The sequence below is a fragment of the Muntiacus reevesi genome, chromosome 13 (assembly GCF_963930625.1).
Source record: "Muntiacus reevesi chromosome 13, mMunRee1.1, whole genome shotgun sequence".
Taxonomy (NCBI): Eukaryota; Metazoa; Chordata; class Mammalia; order Artiodactyla; family Cervidae; genus Muntiacus; species Muntiacus reevesi.
Window position 1 is genome coordinate 43,936,270 of NC_089261.1, and position 16,192 is coordinate 43,952,461.

Below are 16,192 nucleotides of genomic sequence, written 5' to 3' on the forward strand. Positions count from 1 at the left end.
AACTGAGAGACCAGTATTGATAATATTGATTGAACAGTTCTTCAGAGAACATCATGTATATTCTACATACTACATTAATTCCTGAATTATTGATTGAGATTTGAAGTTTAATAATTATCATTAGTATGCTACAGAGGATAATATTTGGGAATAAATATAATAGAGCCTGAAAATGAAAATTAGTTCAGCTTTATGTGTCAGTATTCTCTAAAAATTATCATAATTATTTGATTTAATAGCATGCGTTATTATTGTTCAGTATATTCAGTAATTTGCTATAAGCTCCTAGTTTCACTGTAAATGTTTAATAGGCAAATGAGGCTTTAGCTACAAATTCAAACAAAAAATTCTGAAACATTTATTTGACCATATATCCCCATCCATGACATGGTATTCCTTATTCCAATATTGCTATAGCCAATATCTTAAAAAAGGCTTGACATTTAAATTTATGGACTGCGTAAACTGCTAAATTTATGAGGCCTGATTTTCATGAAAAGCATCTAAGAAAATTCAAAGTAATATATATACTTTTAAAATTAACTATAATGAGGAAACGTGGCAAATTTTTCCAATCCTGGTCCACCTCATAGAGATACACTTACTTGCCTGTTTTATTTGGGGAGAAAGGAAAACATAAAAAGGAAAGGAGTCCAGATGAATACTTTTGCTGTAATTAGTGGTGATGCATGTAGTGAACTGCTAAGTATCCATGACTAATCGAGATGGACAGGGCTGTCCCTTGCTAATCACAGAAGATATTGGCCTGTCCATAGGAGAAAAGAGTGATTATATCAAAAAGAACAGTCAGCTATTACCAGGGCAAACTCTGTCAGGACTGTCTGTGAATGATAAGAGAAAATGACAGAGATGAAATTAAAAGCAGTATTAACTATCCTTAAGTAAGGAGGCATTTTTATGTGCTCATGCATTGCACTGAAAGACACTTTTTTTTTTAACAAGATGTATTTTTTAAAGGAACCAATTACTTTATTAGGTCTTGAAATTCTTTGTCATAAAATTAATCATAGTCATTGTGTCTTATACTAACATAAAACACTTAAAATGTATAATTATTTGATAATTCCTACATAATCTTTACATGTTAGTTATAGTCCAATATCAAATCAAGTGCAGAACAAATGATGGAGCCAAATGAAGCAGGTGGGTTGGATATTTGTGGTATGGTAATACAGTTTGTTTTTGGTCTGCTGTTATTTATGTAAACAGACAATTAAGTCTTAGTTTATAATTCATAAATGATTCCTTACTGCCAAGCAAAGAATTAGCTTTTAAGTTTTGTTGTTGTCACTGAGGCTTCTGTTTGGATGCATCTCTGAATTTAGCAAATACTTTTTTTCAGGAATCAGTAGTTGAAAACTAATTTTTTTTAGTTGGTTGTCATGGGATCATCTCCTTTCTCCCATTATTGGAGTCTTTAAAAATTTCCTCTTTTTCCATATCATTGCTTAAATCTAACTAATCAAAGAATAACAACAATTTCATAAAAGTTCAGTTGTTTATAAAGTAATATATTTTCAAATTTCAGAATTCTAATAAATGAATATATTGGTGAAAAATTATGTTTCAGTGAGCAAAAAGCTCAAAAGAATTTTGGAGAAAAAATTTTATATTCCTTTCTGTAGAATGCACACACCAAAACTTCAGTAGAATAGCAAACATGGAGTCAATGTAATATTGATAATCAAAATATATATGTACCAGACATCATTGTAAGTACTTTTATATATATTAATTAACTGAACCCTCATGTTACTCTAGAGTAGGCTTTGTTTTTATCCTTTTTATACGCACTTGGGATCTGAGACACAGTAATAAGATCACGGTAGAACAGGAATTTAAATCTATATACTCTGACTCCACAGTCCATAAGCTTCATTACCATAATATTTTCCCTCTCAGAGCAAAGCAGTTACAAATTTCTGTGAGCAGATTTTTGACATAATAGGGTAGGATGGGTTTGATTTAGATAGCTATGGAATAAATACAAGGAATGAACACAGTCTTAGATGTTTTTTCCTCCAGTGTTTGTTATAACTCAGCTCCAAAGAGAGGACTCTAGAGACCAGACACAGATTTTTGGTTGCTTGATACAACTTCAGTCTTGTTAAGCCATGAATATAAATTGTGTATATTTAATATATAATTTTGTATATATTAATCACAAATTTAATCTCAATAGCATAATTTGAGACCCTCCGCTAGCTCCCACCAACATTCTTTTGAATGTTTTCTTAATTGGCTTACTGCAATTGTTCAATTCAAAGCCACTGTCAATTTTAGAACAATTTTCAGCCATTGATGGGGTTTAACTGAGGTACTAGGAACTCGCAGAATCCAAGACACAAGAAGTTTTGGAAATGAGAAAACATAATAGCGCTAATCAGTCAATGACACATATTCTAAGTCTGTCAGTGAGTTGCTGGCTTGCAGGAGGTTGTCAATGACTGTGACCAAATCATTTTGGAAGAAGTGGAACAAGGATGAGTTATAGAAACTTTCCTGAGATTGACCACTGAACACTTGAGCTTATGAAAATTTATTTTTGTCCAATTTTTTCCATCCCCAAGGGATATTTTTTCCTCCACTTAAAGAACCACCAAACTATCCTCTTTTAACTGTCCAGAGCACAGGCTTGCTATTACAGGTACTGTACACCCTGCCCCATAGGTGACCAGTGTCTTCTGACAGTGTATTTATCTTGCCTTTCATAAGGCATGAGACAGTGACCACAGTCTTCCTCAAAGTATTCTTCTATATGCAACATTGCATTGCATCTAAAAGTCCCAAATACTGCATCCTTCAAGTGAGGTCCTGCTCATCCTGGTGTTTGCTCAACTGGCTGAATATATAACAAGACTATCCAATATGATTAGTCCCTCCTCCCAAAGAGTGAATTGGGCAGTGCTGCACTAAAAAATATACCAGGCAGAGCCCTAGGCTCTGGCCTCCTGGGGTTGCTGCATGTAGTTTTTTTTTTTCTTTTTCCTTGCTAAGTAAAAGTGATACATATTTTCTTTCTTTTTTTTTAAATTTTTTTCCATTTATTTTTATTAGTTGGAGGCTAATTACTTTACAATATTGCAGTGGATTTTGTCATACATTGACATGAATCAGCCATGGAGTTACATCTATTACCCATCCCGATCCCCCCTCCCACCTCCCTCTCCACCCCATCCTCTGGGTCATCCCAGTGCACCAGCCCTGAGCACTTGTCTCATGCATCCAACCTGGGCTGGTGATCTGTTCACCCTTGATAGTATACTTGTTTCAATGCTGTTCTCTCGAAACATCCCACCCTCGCCTTCTCCCACAGAGTCCAAAGGTCTGTTCTGTACATCTGTGTCTCTTTTTCTGTTTTGCATATAGGGTTATCGTTACTATCTTTCTAAATTCCATATATATGTGTTAGTATACTGTATTGGTCTTTATCTTTCTGGCTTACTTCAATCTGTATAATGGGCTCCAGTTTCATCCATCTCATTAGAACTGATTCAAATGAATTCTTTTTAATGGCTGAGTAATATTCCATGGTGTATATGTACCACAGCTTCCTTATCCATTCGTCTGATGAGGGACATCTAGGCTGCCTCCATATCCTGGCTATTATAAACAGTCCTGCGATGAACATTGGGGTGCATGTGTCTCTTTCAGATCTGGTTTCCTCAGTGTATATGCCTAGCAGTGGGATTGCTGGGTCATATGGCAGGTCTATTTCCAGTTTTTAAAGAAATCTCCACATTGTTCTCCATAGCAGCTGTACTAATTTACATTCCCACCAACAGTGTAAGAGGGTTCCCTTTACTCCACACCCTTTCCAGCATTTATTGCTTGTAGACTTTGGATAGCAGCCATCCTGACTGGTGTGTAATGGTACCTCATTGTGGTTTTGATTTGCATTTTTCTGATAATGAGTGATGTTGAGCATCTTTTCATGTGTTTGTTAGCCATCTGTATGTCTTCTTTGGAGAAATGTCTGTTTAGTTCTTTGGCCCATTTTTTGATTGGGTCATTTATTTTTCTAGAATTGAACTGCAGGTGTTGTTTGTATATTTTTGAGATTAGTCCTTTGTCTGTTGCTTCATTTGCTGTTATTTTCTCCCAATCTGAGGGCTGTCTTTCACCTTGCTTATAGTTTCCTTTGTTGTGTAAAAGCTTTTAAGTTTAATTAGGTCCCATTTGTTCAGTTTTGCTTTTATTTCCAATATTCTGGGAGGTGGGTCATAGAGGATCCTGCTGTGATTTATGTCAGAGAGTGTTTTGCCTATGTTCTCCCCTAGGAGTTTTATAGTTTCTGGTCTTACATTTAGATCTTTAATCCATTTTGAGTTTACTTTTGTGTATCGTGTTAGAAAGTGTTCTAGTTTCATTCTTTTACAAGTGGTTGACCAGTTTTCCCAGCACCACTTGTTAAAGAGATTGTCTTTTTTCCATTGTATATCCTTGCCTCCTTTGTCAAAGATAAGGTGTCCATAGGTTCGTGGATTTACCTCTGGGCTTTCTATTCTGTTCCACTGATCTATATTTCTGTCTTTGTGCCAGTACCATACTGTCTTGATGACTGTGGCTTTGTAGTAGACTCTGAAGTCAGGCAGGTTGATTCCTCCAGTTCCATTATTCTTAAGATTACTTTGACTATTCGAGGTTTTTTGTATTTCCATACAAATTGTGAAATTATTTGTTCTAGTTCTGTGAAAAATACCGTTGGTAACTTGATAGGGATTACATTGAGTCTATAGATTGCTTTGGGTAGTATAGTCATTTTGACAATAGTGATTCTTCCAATCCATGAACATGGTATATTTCTCCATCTGTTTGTGTCCTCTTTGATTTCTTTTATCAGTGTTTTATAGTTTTCTGTGTATAGGTCTTTTGTTTCTTTAGGTAGATATACTCCTAAGCATTTTATTCTTTTTGTTGCAATGGTGAATGGTATTGTTTCCTTAATTTCTCTTCCTGTTTTCTCATTGTTAGTGTATAGGAATGCAAGGGATTTCTGTGTGTTAATTTTATATCCTGCTACTTTGCTATATTTGTTGATTAGCTCTAGTAATTTTCTGGTAAAGTCTTTAGGGTTTTCTATGTAGAGGATCATGTCATTTGCAAACAGTGAGAGTTTCACCTCTTCTTTTCCTATCTGGATTCCTTTTACTTCTTTTTCTACTCTGATTACCGTGGCCAAAACTTCCAAAACTGTGTTGAATAGTAGTGGTGAGTGTGGGCACCCTTGTCTTTTTCCTGATTTTAGGGGAAATGCTTTCAATTTTTCACCATTGAGGGTAATGCTTGCTGTGGGTTTGTCATATATAGCTTTTATTATGTTGAGGTATGTTCCTTCTATTCCTGCTTTCTGGAGAGTTTTAATCATAAATGGATGTTGAATTTTGTCAAAGGCTTTTTCTGCATCTGTTGAGATAATCATATGGTTTTTATCTTTCAATTTGTTAATGTGGTGTATTACATTGATTGATTTGTGGATATTAAACAATCCTTGCATTCCTGGGATAAAGCCCACTTGGTCATGATGTATGATTTTTTAAATATGTTGTTGGATTCTGTTTGCTAGAATTTTGTTAAGGATTTTTGCATCTTTGTTCATCAGTGATATTGGCCTGTAGTGTTCTTTTTTGTGGCATCTTTGTCTGGTTTTGGAATTAGGGTTATGGTGGCCTCATAGAATGAGTTTAGAAGTTTACCTTCTTCTGCAATTTTCTGGAAGAGTTTGAGTAAGATAGGTGTTAGCTCTTCTCTAAATCTTTGGTAGAATTCAGCTGTGAAGCCATCTGGTCCTGGGCTTTTGTTTGCTGGAAGATTTCTGATTACAATTTCGATTTCCTTGCTTGTGATGGCTCTGTTAAGATCTTCTATTTCTTTCTGTTTACGTTTTGGAAAGTTTAATTTTCTATGAATTTGTCCATTTCTTCCAAGCTGTCCATTTTATTGGCATAGAGCTTCTGGTAGTAGTCTCTTATGAATCTTTGTATTTCAGTGTTGTCTATTGTTATCTCTCCATTTTCATTTCTAATTTTGTTGATTAGGTTCTTCTCCCTTTGTTTCTTAATGAGTCTTGCTAATGGTTTGTCAATTTTGTTTATTTTTTTCAAAAAACCAGCTTTTAGCTTTGTTGATTTTTGCTATGGTCTCTCTAGTTTCTTTTGCATTTATTTCTGCCCTAATTTTTAAGATTTCTTTCCTTCTACTAACCTTGGGGTTCTTCATTTCTTCCTTCTCTATTTGCTTTAGGTGTAGAGTTAGGTTATTTATTTGACGTTTTTTCTTGTTTCTTGAGGTAAGCCTGTAATGGTATGGACCAGCTAGACCTAATTGATATCTATAGGACATTTCACCCCAAAACAATCAATTTCACCTTTTTCTCAAGTGCACACAGAACCTTCTCCAGAATAGATCACATCCTGGGCCGTAAATCTAGCCTTGGGAAATTAAAAAAAATTGAAATCATTCCAGTCATCTTTTCTGACCACAGTGCAGTAATATTAGATCTCAATTACAGGGAAGAAATTATTAAAAATTCAAACATATGGAGGCTAAATAAGACGCTTCTGAATAACCAACAAATCATAGAATAAATCAAAAAAGAAATCAAAATATGCATAGAAATGAATGAAAATGAAGACACAACAACCCAAAACCTATGGGACACTGTAAAAGCAGTGCTAAGGGGAAGATTCATAGCATAACTGGTGATACATATTTTTATCTCCCTGAACAAAGCTTTGCTTATACATTTGTTTAAATGGTGCTATTCTTCCAAAAGTAGAATCCTTCCCACTTTCCCAGTTGGAGCTGTAGGCATCTTAGGTGCCCAATGAGACCTTCTTGTTCCTCTTAGAGGTACATTCATATATAAGTTCTACAGTCTTCACCAAACTTTACACTCTTAGGTTATATTCTGGTTTTCCTAGACTCTGGGTTACATTTCACTAGACCTGTGAATGGTCGTCCTCATTACTGACCTAATTCTATAAGCTAGAGGGTCTCTTTTCTTCCTGAGGTATATTTGTAAAAAAATTTTATGTATTAACTAACCTAGTATTTTTTTAACATCCATAGAAGTAATTACTATAAATATCAGCATTTTTCAGATAAGGGAACTGAAATATAGCAAGGTTGAATAACTTTATACTTAGTCACCAACTGGTGGTAAAACCAGGTTTCAAAATCAGGTAATTTGGGTTTAAAGTCTGCACATTCAACTACCATGCTATGTTACTATGAAAATTGAAGGCAGATTTATCACTGAGGGTCAAGAAATTGAGGTAGTTTCCTTCTAATGGTCTCAATAACTTCTATGATTCCAATATAGCAGAAGGTTCAGTAGGACTGAAAATCATGAAACGATAAGATTTTAAATACAGGAAACATTGGCAAAATCAATCTAATACTTCTATTTTTACATTGTTTATGAATTCTTCTGCCAAAATCAAGGACTGAAAGAGGAGTTTTGTTCTCTTTGAATTGTAACCACCCCAAAATAAATATATAATTGATAAAAATTTTTTAAAATAAAAAAAATAGATTGTATCCCCACACTTTCATTACTTCAACAGCATTCTTCTTTACTAATTTTTATAACCTAAAACCTCTCTGAATATACCATAAGGAGTCACTGGGTATAAGCTATATTTAAATAGCTATGCAAAACACAAAGTCTAAGATGTTCCCAGGTTCACTTCAGCTGCTTTACTACCAACAGACTCATGTTTTGATGCTGAGAAGAATTTTGGCTTCCTACTTCTCTCTCCTAAATATATCTCAAAACCTTCTGTTGCTCCCCATCTCCAGTTCACCCTATATGTTCAGGTCACTACTGTTCCTTGTCTGAAATGCTGAGATAGCTTCTTCTTTTTTTTTTTTTCTTTTTGAGATAGCTTCTTAACTGGTCTCCCTACTTTTCTTCTTATCTCCCTTCCCTGTCTTTCCTCCTATTGCACATAATGTCATCTTTCTTATGCCAAAATACAGTATCTCTGTTTAAAATCTTTCTGTTCTTCACTATTTGGCTTAGTGGAAAAGTCCAGACTTTTAAAAATCTCTGTCGTCTTCTATCTTAATACTAGTGTCTTTGTTTCTAGGATTTTGATTAGAACACTGTCCTGCTGTTCATCTCTAGCCTGAGTCCTGCCACCTGGCTGATTCCTGATTCCTCCTTCAATTTCAGTTTGAATGTCTCTTCCTATAAGAAGACTGGTTCCCTTTTGACTACTATAAGTATTCCTCCTTTATGCTCCAAGGAACTGGGTACTTATTTGTTATTTAAAATGTTCAAAAGATTTTGAAAAGTGAAAGTTGCTCAGTCATGTCTGACTCTTTGCAATCCAGTCCACGGAATCCTCCAGGCCAGGATATTGGAGTGGGTAGCCTTTCCCTTTTCCAGAGTATCTTCCCAACCCAGGGATCAAACCCAGGTCTCCCGCATTATAGGCGGATTTTTTTACCAACTGAGCTATCAGGGAAGCCCCAAAGATTGTGAAGTCACTTTCTTTCAGTGGAATATAAACTCCTTGAGATCAGTGACATCTTGTTTGTGATTGTATTTCATTTTGAGCTTAATGCTTGGCACAGAGTAGGTGATTATGTGTTTTTAGTAAATTGAAAGTGGTCTGGCATGATTCTACAGCAATCTTTCTCAGTTCTCCTCAATAAAAAGGACACACAGGATCAATTTTGGATGGTTTTCTAGATATAAAGCCTGGGTTTACCCTGAAATAACCCAGAGAATGTCTGATATATTAAGCTGATTACTGTGTCTCCCTCAATCAGAAAATTTCCTGATCCATCTCTTCAGGGACATTCTGCCTATCTTAAATGTCTATAGTGTGATTCTCACTCACTCAGAAATCTTCCTGAAGCAGCTATCCAGAGATAATCAGCCTATCTTTAAACCGTCTTTTTCTTGCATTTAGCTCCCCTTATCCTTGGGATTCACCTTCTCACTCATCTTGCTTCCTCTTGCTCAATACTCACATCCACATGGACCGAAACTTTTTCTCTAAATAATGTTTGTATCAAAATCTGGGCTCGGAAATTCCACATATAAATCCATTTGTGTGTGTGTGTGTGTGTGCTCAGTCATGTCCAACTCTTTGCGACCCACTGAACTGTAGCCTGTCAGACTCTTCTGTCCAAGAGATTCCGCAGGCAAGAAAACTAGAGTGGGTTGCCATTTTCTTCTCCAGGAGACCTTCCGGACCTAGGGATCGAATCTGTGACTCCTGCATTGGCAAGCAGATTCTTTACCACTGAACCACCTGGGAAGCCCAATAAATCCACTTGGGTAACATAAATACAAACAGATGTAAAGTAAAAGAGTTTATGCAAATACATATATGTTATTTTGGGTAAGATATGCGATCTCAGGATTGACAGTTATAGAAAAATGTCCTGTGTGATTAGGCAATAAAAATTTCAGGCAGATTGCAGGAAGTCTGTAGCTGCCATTTCAGGATATCTTTCAATGTAACAGGTCTCCCAAAGTGTCAATGCATTTTTTACCAAAGGTAAGTTAAATTCAAAGGAGAGACTGCAAAATCTCAAATATCTGAATTGTGTTTTTATCTTAAACACTGATTCAACAAGACTTTTGAAGATAAATTTATGTAGACTCTGTACATACTTACACATAGATAGGTCTTATGCTGATACAATTTAAGGGAGACAGCTAAGAGGTAAGATTATAGGTAGATTTTGTTTTCTTCTGCAGCATCGGTAGTTTTTTTTTTTTTTTCTTTTTTCTTTTTTATTGCCATCAAGACAGCCCTTGGGTAAGTGACATTTCAAGAAACCACCAGAAGACAGATAACAGCATCTGATTACTTTAGGGTTAATCGTTAGCAACACGGTTGTACTAGTGACATTGTTTATAGTGTTCAATTAAATGCCGATTTAATGACACGCCACATTTAAACAGCACTGCTGAGCTTTTATGTAGTTCCAGCCCAGAGGACTGACCAGCTGTCCACCCTTGATGACCCACCACATGCCTTTCCTTCTGTGTTTCAAGGATGCAGGTAATTGCTAGTCCTGACAGAGACTAAACAAGCTATTGTCTTGCTGTATCCATAATGCCTTTCCTAATAGGAAATGAATTGGCAATCTTTACAATGCCAGGTATCCAACAGAAACTGGGTTTGGATATTCATATGGTAGGAATTTTGCTTCATGAAGCTTTTGCTGGATATTTCACTCTGCACTTGCAGCTTTTTATTATACCTTGCATTTTGAGAGGAATGATAGGTGCATTACCACCAATTAAACAGGTGCAAGGTTATCTTTTCCACCCAACCAATTCACTTGGATTTTTTGAAATAGGGTTTGCAAACCTGAAAAGTATTCCCATTCCAGGAGTGCAAGAGAACAAAATGACCAGGGGCTAATATTCAGCGGTGATGAGACTGCCAGACCCTGATCATTTGCATCTAAAAAAAAAACAATTTGAACCAAGGGCTGCTACTGAAATGTGTCATTTACTAATAGACTTCTATAAATATGTGATGTCTTGCTCATTCAGATATTCTCATCTGAAAAGAAACAAAGTTTGAAGATATCGACTCTATCTTCCTACTTACTCCTCTTAAAGAATACATCGGACAAAACCTTACTATATGATAAGCTTGTTGTATTTCCTGATGATATAGATGTGCAAGTGATAGCCTCCATCTCAGACTACTTCACACTCTAGTGGGAACACCAGAGAAATAAACAGAAAAGCGTAATATAGAGTGCATATAACTGGGATGAAGGTGGTACATATTGCACTGGGTAATATAAAGGAGAGAGATATTTTTTTCAAAACAAAGAAAAAGGTTAAAGAAATTACATACAGAAAAAAAAAATGGGTTGAATCACCAATCTGAGGTGATTTCAGCTCTTGGTTTATATAATCAACTTAAACAACATAGTTTTAAATGTACCAGAAATAACCTTCAAGAACAATTTCTGTGAAAATATAATATCAACTTGAGTAATGTGAAGGTTAAATATTCTACTTGAACTCCTTAATACAGCATGCAGAAACATCTGACATAAAGCAATAGTAAACATTCCATGTAATTAATCAGTAACTATTATTAATTGAAGGTGATCAAATATTTTATTTATATATTATTATTATTAAGAATTTATAGCTATATTTTTATCTAGAGAAGCAGAAATAGAGAAGGAAAGAGTCATATATCAGTTCAGTCGCTCAGTTGTGTCCAACTCTTTGTGACCCCATGGACTGCAGCACGCCAGACTTCCCTGAGCATCACCATATCAGATATTAATATTTAGGCGATCTAGCAAAGAATCCTATTTTATATCCTATTTTATGGCAAACCACATTTAAGAAATTATAGTTTAACTAAATTATGAGAGAAATTATATTTCAACACACTGGTTTACCATGGATACACCTTTGTTTTCTATCACTTCTAGCCATTCAAGTGAGAATTTAATTAAACATTTCTTACTTGAACAAATTATCTGATGAAATGAGATCAGTGATGGCTGGTGACTGGAGGGTACTGTCTAGGGTGATTGATGATTCTGAGAATGCAATGCTGAGTCTTATTTTACATTGCATCCTTAACCTTAAGAACATTGAATCAAACTTTGGGGTTAGAGTATAGTGATCTAATTATTTTTCCTTCAGGATTTAAGATAAACTATTAGAATTAATAATATTGCTTTATTTGTGAAACATTGTCATTATAATTCCACGTGAGATTTCTTCCTTGTTTAATTTAGTTCAATTTTAACTTCCTATTCTTTCTTTGGTAACCACCTAATGAGATCAATTTAGTTCTTTTAATTTGCATGTATCCTTAAAGAATGCTCAGGATTTTTGATGTTCCTCTTCTTGCCTTTTTTTGGTCAAATACCCACATTATGTAAGTAATATTAATATTATGCTATGTTTATCTTCTTACTTGTTTCATTCAATACTCATTTTTAGATGTGTTCATTTGAATTTAGGTATTTGTGGTTCATTTATTCTAACCAATTCATAGTCCCCATTATTTATAGCCAGGAATGTGATTTTTGTGTCTTGAGTATTTTCATACTTAATTTTACTAACTATTGCTATACCACCCTTCAGAAAGTTTGTGATGATTTGCACTCCCATCAGAAGTGTGTGGTGAATTCCATCATCCCTATATGTATATATTTTAAAAAGAACAGTGTGTATAAAAAAAGAGATAGGCATGTAGTGCAGATATTTCAGGCTCTAAGAGCCAGCATTTTACTCCTTGCAAACCATCTTCTGCCTATGTGCTAAACCTAGATTCATACAAGTCCTCCCCCCACCACCAAATTAAGAAAGCATTAAAGAAAGAAACAATGAAAAAGAAAACAGGTAAATGAAAATCTGTAGTAGAGTGGAAAAAATGTTGCCATACATAGAAACAACTCATTGCCAATTATTTGGTAATAGAAATGATTTCTAAAACATTTTATATGCAAGCATACTCATACAGGGGATTTCTGTGTTTCATCTACATTTAATAAATAAATTAGTAGATGTTTTACTAAAGATTTAAGTAGCTGCAGGTTATAATATTTGGGAGGGCTTTTCTTTAACTAAAAGTATACAAAATTATCCTATATTTATTAATGTTACAAGCATTTATTTCTAAGTTTCCTTCCAAGATCTAGAAAGGAGCTCATACAAGTGAGGGACTCATAAGGTTATGCTTCATCACTTTCTCAACCTCTGGGATTTGGGATAAATGTGTAATGTATCATAATCTTTCCCCTCTTCACATAATAGGAAACAGGTTCCCAGTTAGCATTTTGACATATAATGTCTGATTTTCCAGAAAATATTAAATTAATATTCTGCTGCAATTAAGCAGAAGATTTCTGTTTTTAGACAAAGTATGAAGAAATAAAAAATCAAGTGACTGGGAAGAAAAAAAAAAACTTTAAGCAATCATAACCCAAACTTTCTCTTCAGTTCTTTGTTACTTGATGCAGTAGGTCTCCAATTCTGTTTCTATTTGGACTCATTTGCTATTGAGTATTGCATATTATGTATTGTATAATACGTCCTTGGGTTCTCAATTTAATCAAACTCATTGCACTTAGAAGGGACAATTTCAAGGCAATTTTATTTTTATTTCCCATTGTCCTTAAAATATAGTGTGTGGAGTAATTTGTTCCTCTGCCCCTGCATCAAAACTCAAGCAGACTCTATGACTTTTCTCATTAATCTGAGGTGATGAAAGTTCTCTTGTTCCTTTGAGTCATAAATTAAAATGTCCAGTCCTATGTAAAACAAAAACTTCAAAGGTGGGTTCCAGTTTATTTCTTCTTTCCTCACTTAAATCCTCTGTTTCTGTCTGCCTCTCATCATGGGTATTATCTGACCTCTTCCAAAATTTGAAGATGGAGGCAGGAGAATTGACAAAGGGAGCAGAAATAGTCTGAGCTGATGGACACTGGTGTAATGATCTGACCGTGGCTCTTTCTTCCCCATTCCTGAGGTTTTCTCACATGTGCTTGAGACAAAGTAAATGAATTTCTCTCTAGACCACATAAACAAATCTCTCTCTCACTTGATCGCTTCCTCCTTCCTCATCCTTATTCATCCCTCAAACTCTCTTTTCTCTTTTTTTTTTTCCCCTGACCTTCAGAGAAGCTATATCAAAAGGATCTAAGATGCCCCCACACTGACCTTACAGCCTGGTTCATGGGAAACAATCTTACATTCTTCACTCCCATAGACTCTGCCTCCTCACCATGGTTCTTCTTTGTGTCCTGTTTCAAGGCAGGAAGCCAGCCCCCTTTGCTTTATATATTTCTCAGGTAGAAGTCAGAAACCAGACCACTGCATCCTCAAATAGCCAGGACACAGCTGAAGTTCTCCACATGGAAGTGAATGAAGCACCCCGCATTCTTCTCTTTTATTGGGTAATGGGACTTAGGACTCATGAACAAATCAGCTACTCACTACAAACAAAAAAGCTACCTTTCTGATTTACCAACACATCAGTGTTGGTAAATGGTTTTATACATTATAACTCTTGTTTCCTACCATCTTCTTTGAAATATATTTATCCTACACTAGAAATTCACTTGAAATCTCTTTTGAGATTATCGTACTTTATTCAAAACATACATAAGAGATGAAGAAATAAACACTTTTTAGAAGCCTAGATATTTTCAGTCTAGCATCTTTTACTCTTTGTGCTGTAAGCAAACAAGATTTATTATTTGCAGTAGTTATTCCTGTATTTATAGCACGGTACACTGAGTTGTCTGTTTAAAAGGGGAGTGAAGGTTTAGGTTTGTGATGTCTTTAGCTATTTTTCCTTCAGTTCAGTTCAGTTCAGTCGCTCAGTTGTGTCCAACTCTTTGTGACCCCATGGATACAGCACACCAGGCTTCCCTGTCCATCACTAATACCCGGAGCATTCTCAAACCCATGTCCATTGAGTCAGTGATGCCATCCAACCATCTCATCCTCTGTTGTCCCCTACTCCTCCAGCCTTCCATCTTTCCCAGCATCAGGGTCTTTTCTAATTAGTCAGTTCTTCGCATCAGGTGGACAAAGTATTGGAGCTTCAAGTGTCATGAAGATAAAAAAATATACATTGACAAACAACGACCTAGAAAAGTAAAAAGTAAAGGGTAAGACAAGAAGACTGGGTTACAGGTAACATAAGAAGATAATGTTTGCTCCTCAAAATGTATTAGAATCTACTACTTCCCCATGGCAGAAACTAAATAATGTTACTTCACACATTATCTGTTTGCTTATTTTCCTTTTGTAGGTAAACTTTGAGCTTTTAAATAATTTCATGAATATAAATTAGAATTGGTCTAAAATTTTTAAAAAAGAATATATTTTTCCCAGAAAGAAAAGCTGTACTTTTTAACAAAACTGTACATTTTTATAAAACAGTGATTCTTTTATTCCAGTGTATTCTATACAGTATGTTAAGCATAGAATAGATGAAGTTTCCCTTTTTAAATATCAGTTATTTACTTTTTTTATGCTTAGAATACCTGACAGTTTAATACTAGTAAAGCTATGGTGGAAATCTCTGTTTCCAAATGAATCTCTTAGCAATAAAATTAGAAAAAGAGTTCAGACTCAGGGCTTGGATGGATAAAGCAAAAAGTACTGCAATTTTAGAATTTACTACCTGTTTATAAAGGTGCTTTTATTCTAACTGTAATGTAGAGCTTTAATATACTTAAAAACCTTCTTGTGGCATTAGGTCCCTGCTATCTATACAGTGCTAATGAGTTTTACTTTGGCCAAGTCATGTTTTATAGTGTGCTAAAAGTTGTTTTGAGTTTTGTGTGTATGTGTGTTTTAAGCCCTGGTATCTGCTGTACTGTTTGAGAAATAAAAATTTTTAACAAAATCAAGAAAGTCAAATTTGGGACCTACTTAAATGGCTATTTCACATTATGTTTGTTGAAAATGCAAACTAACTCTTCCATTTCCTAAATTTCATATTAGCCCTTGGTTGCACATAACATAATCCATAGATGCAAAAGTGATACACTTGCTGGTTTATTTGAGGCATTTGTGTCAATTAATGCTATGCAGAATCATAATAATCCAACTTAATGAGTTTTGTATTGACATTTGGATTAGTATAACTAATAAATCCCAGTCCATTTACTTTCCAAGTTCATTACTTAGCTTTCTTTAATTCAATGGCCTTATAGCATTTACAAATGCAGGGCTATTTGAAATATAAGGATAAAGGATTGCAACCCTGAAGTTCAACTATGAAATTTAGATCTACAGAATATTAATTTAGGAATACTTTAAGAAAGTCATTCATTTTACAGATTAAAAAAAAAAATGGACATGATGTAGACAGAACAAACAGGTGACTGGAGGTAGGATAACTGGTTGTGAATGTGCTCAGTTACTCAGTCATGTCCAGCTCTTTGTGACCCCATGGACTGTAGCCCTCAAAGCACTTCTGTCCCCAGGATTCTCCAGGCAAGAATACTGGAGAAAATCAGAGTAGGTTACCATTCCCTTCTCCAGGGGATCCTCCCGACCCAGGGATCCAACTTGGTCTCCTGCATTTCAGGCAGATTCTTTACCATCTAAGCCACCGAAAGAAGATCACTGAAATACAGACATCCTATCCACCACTAATCCGGGGCTCTGCCAATAATGCTGAACCCAGGCATGAAG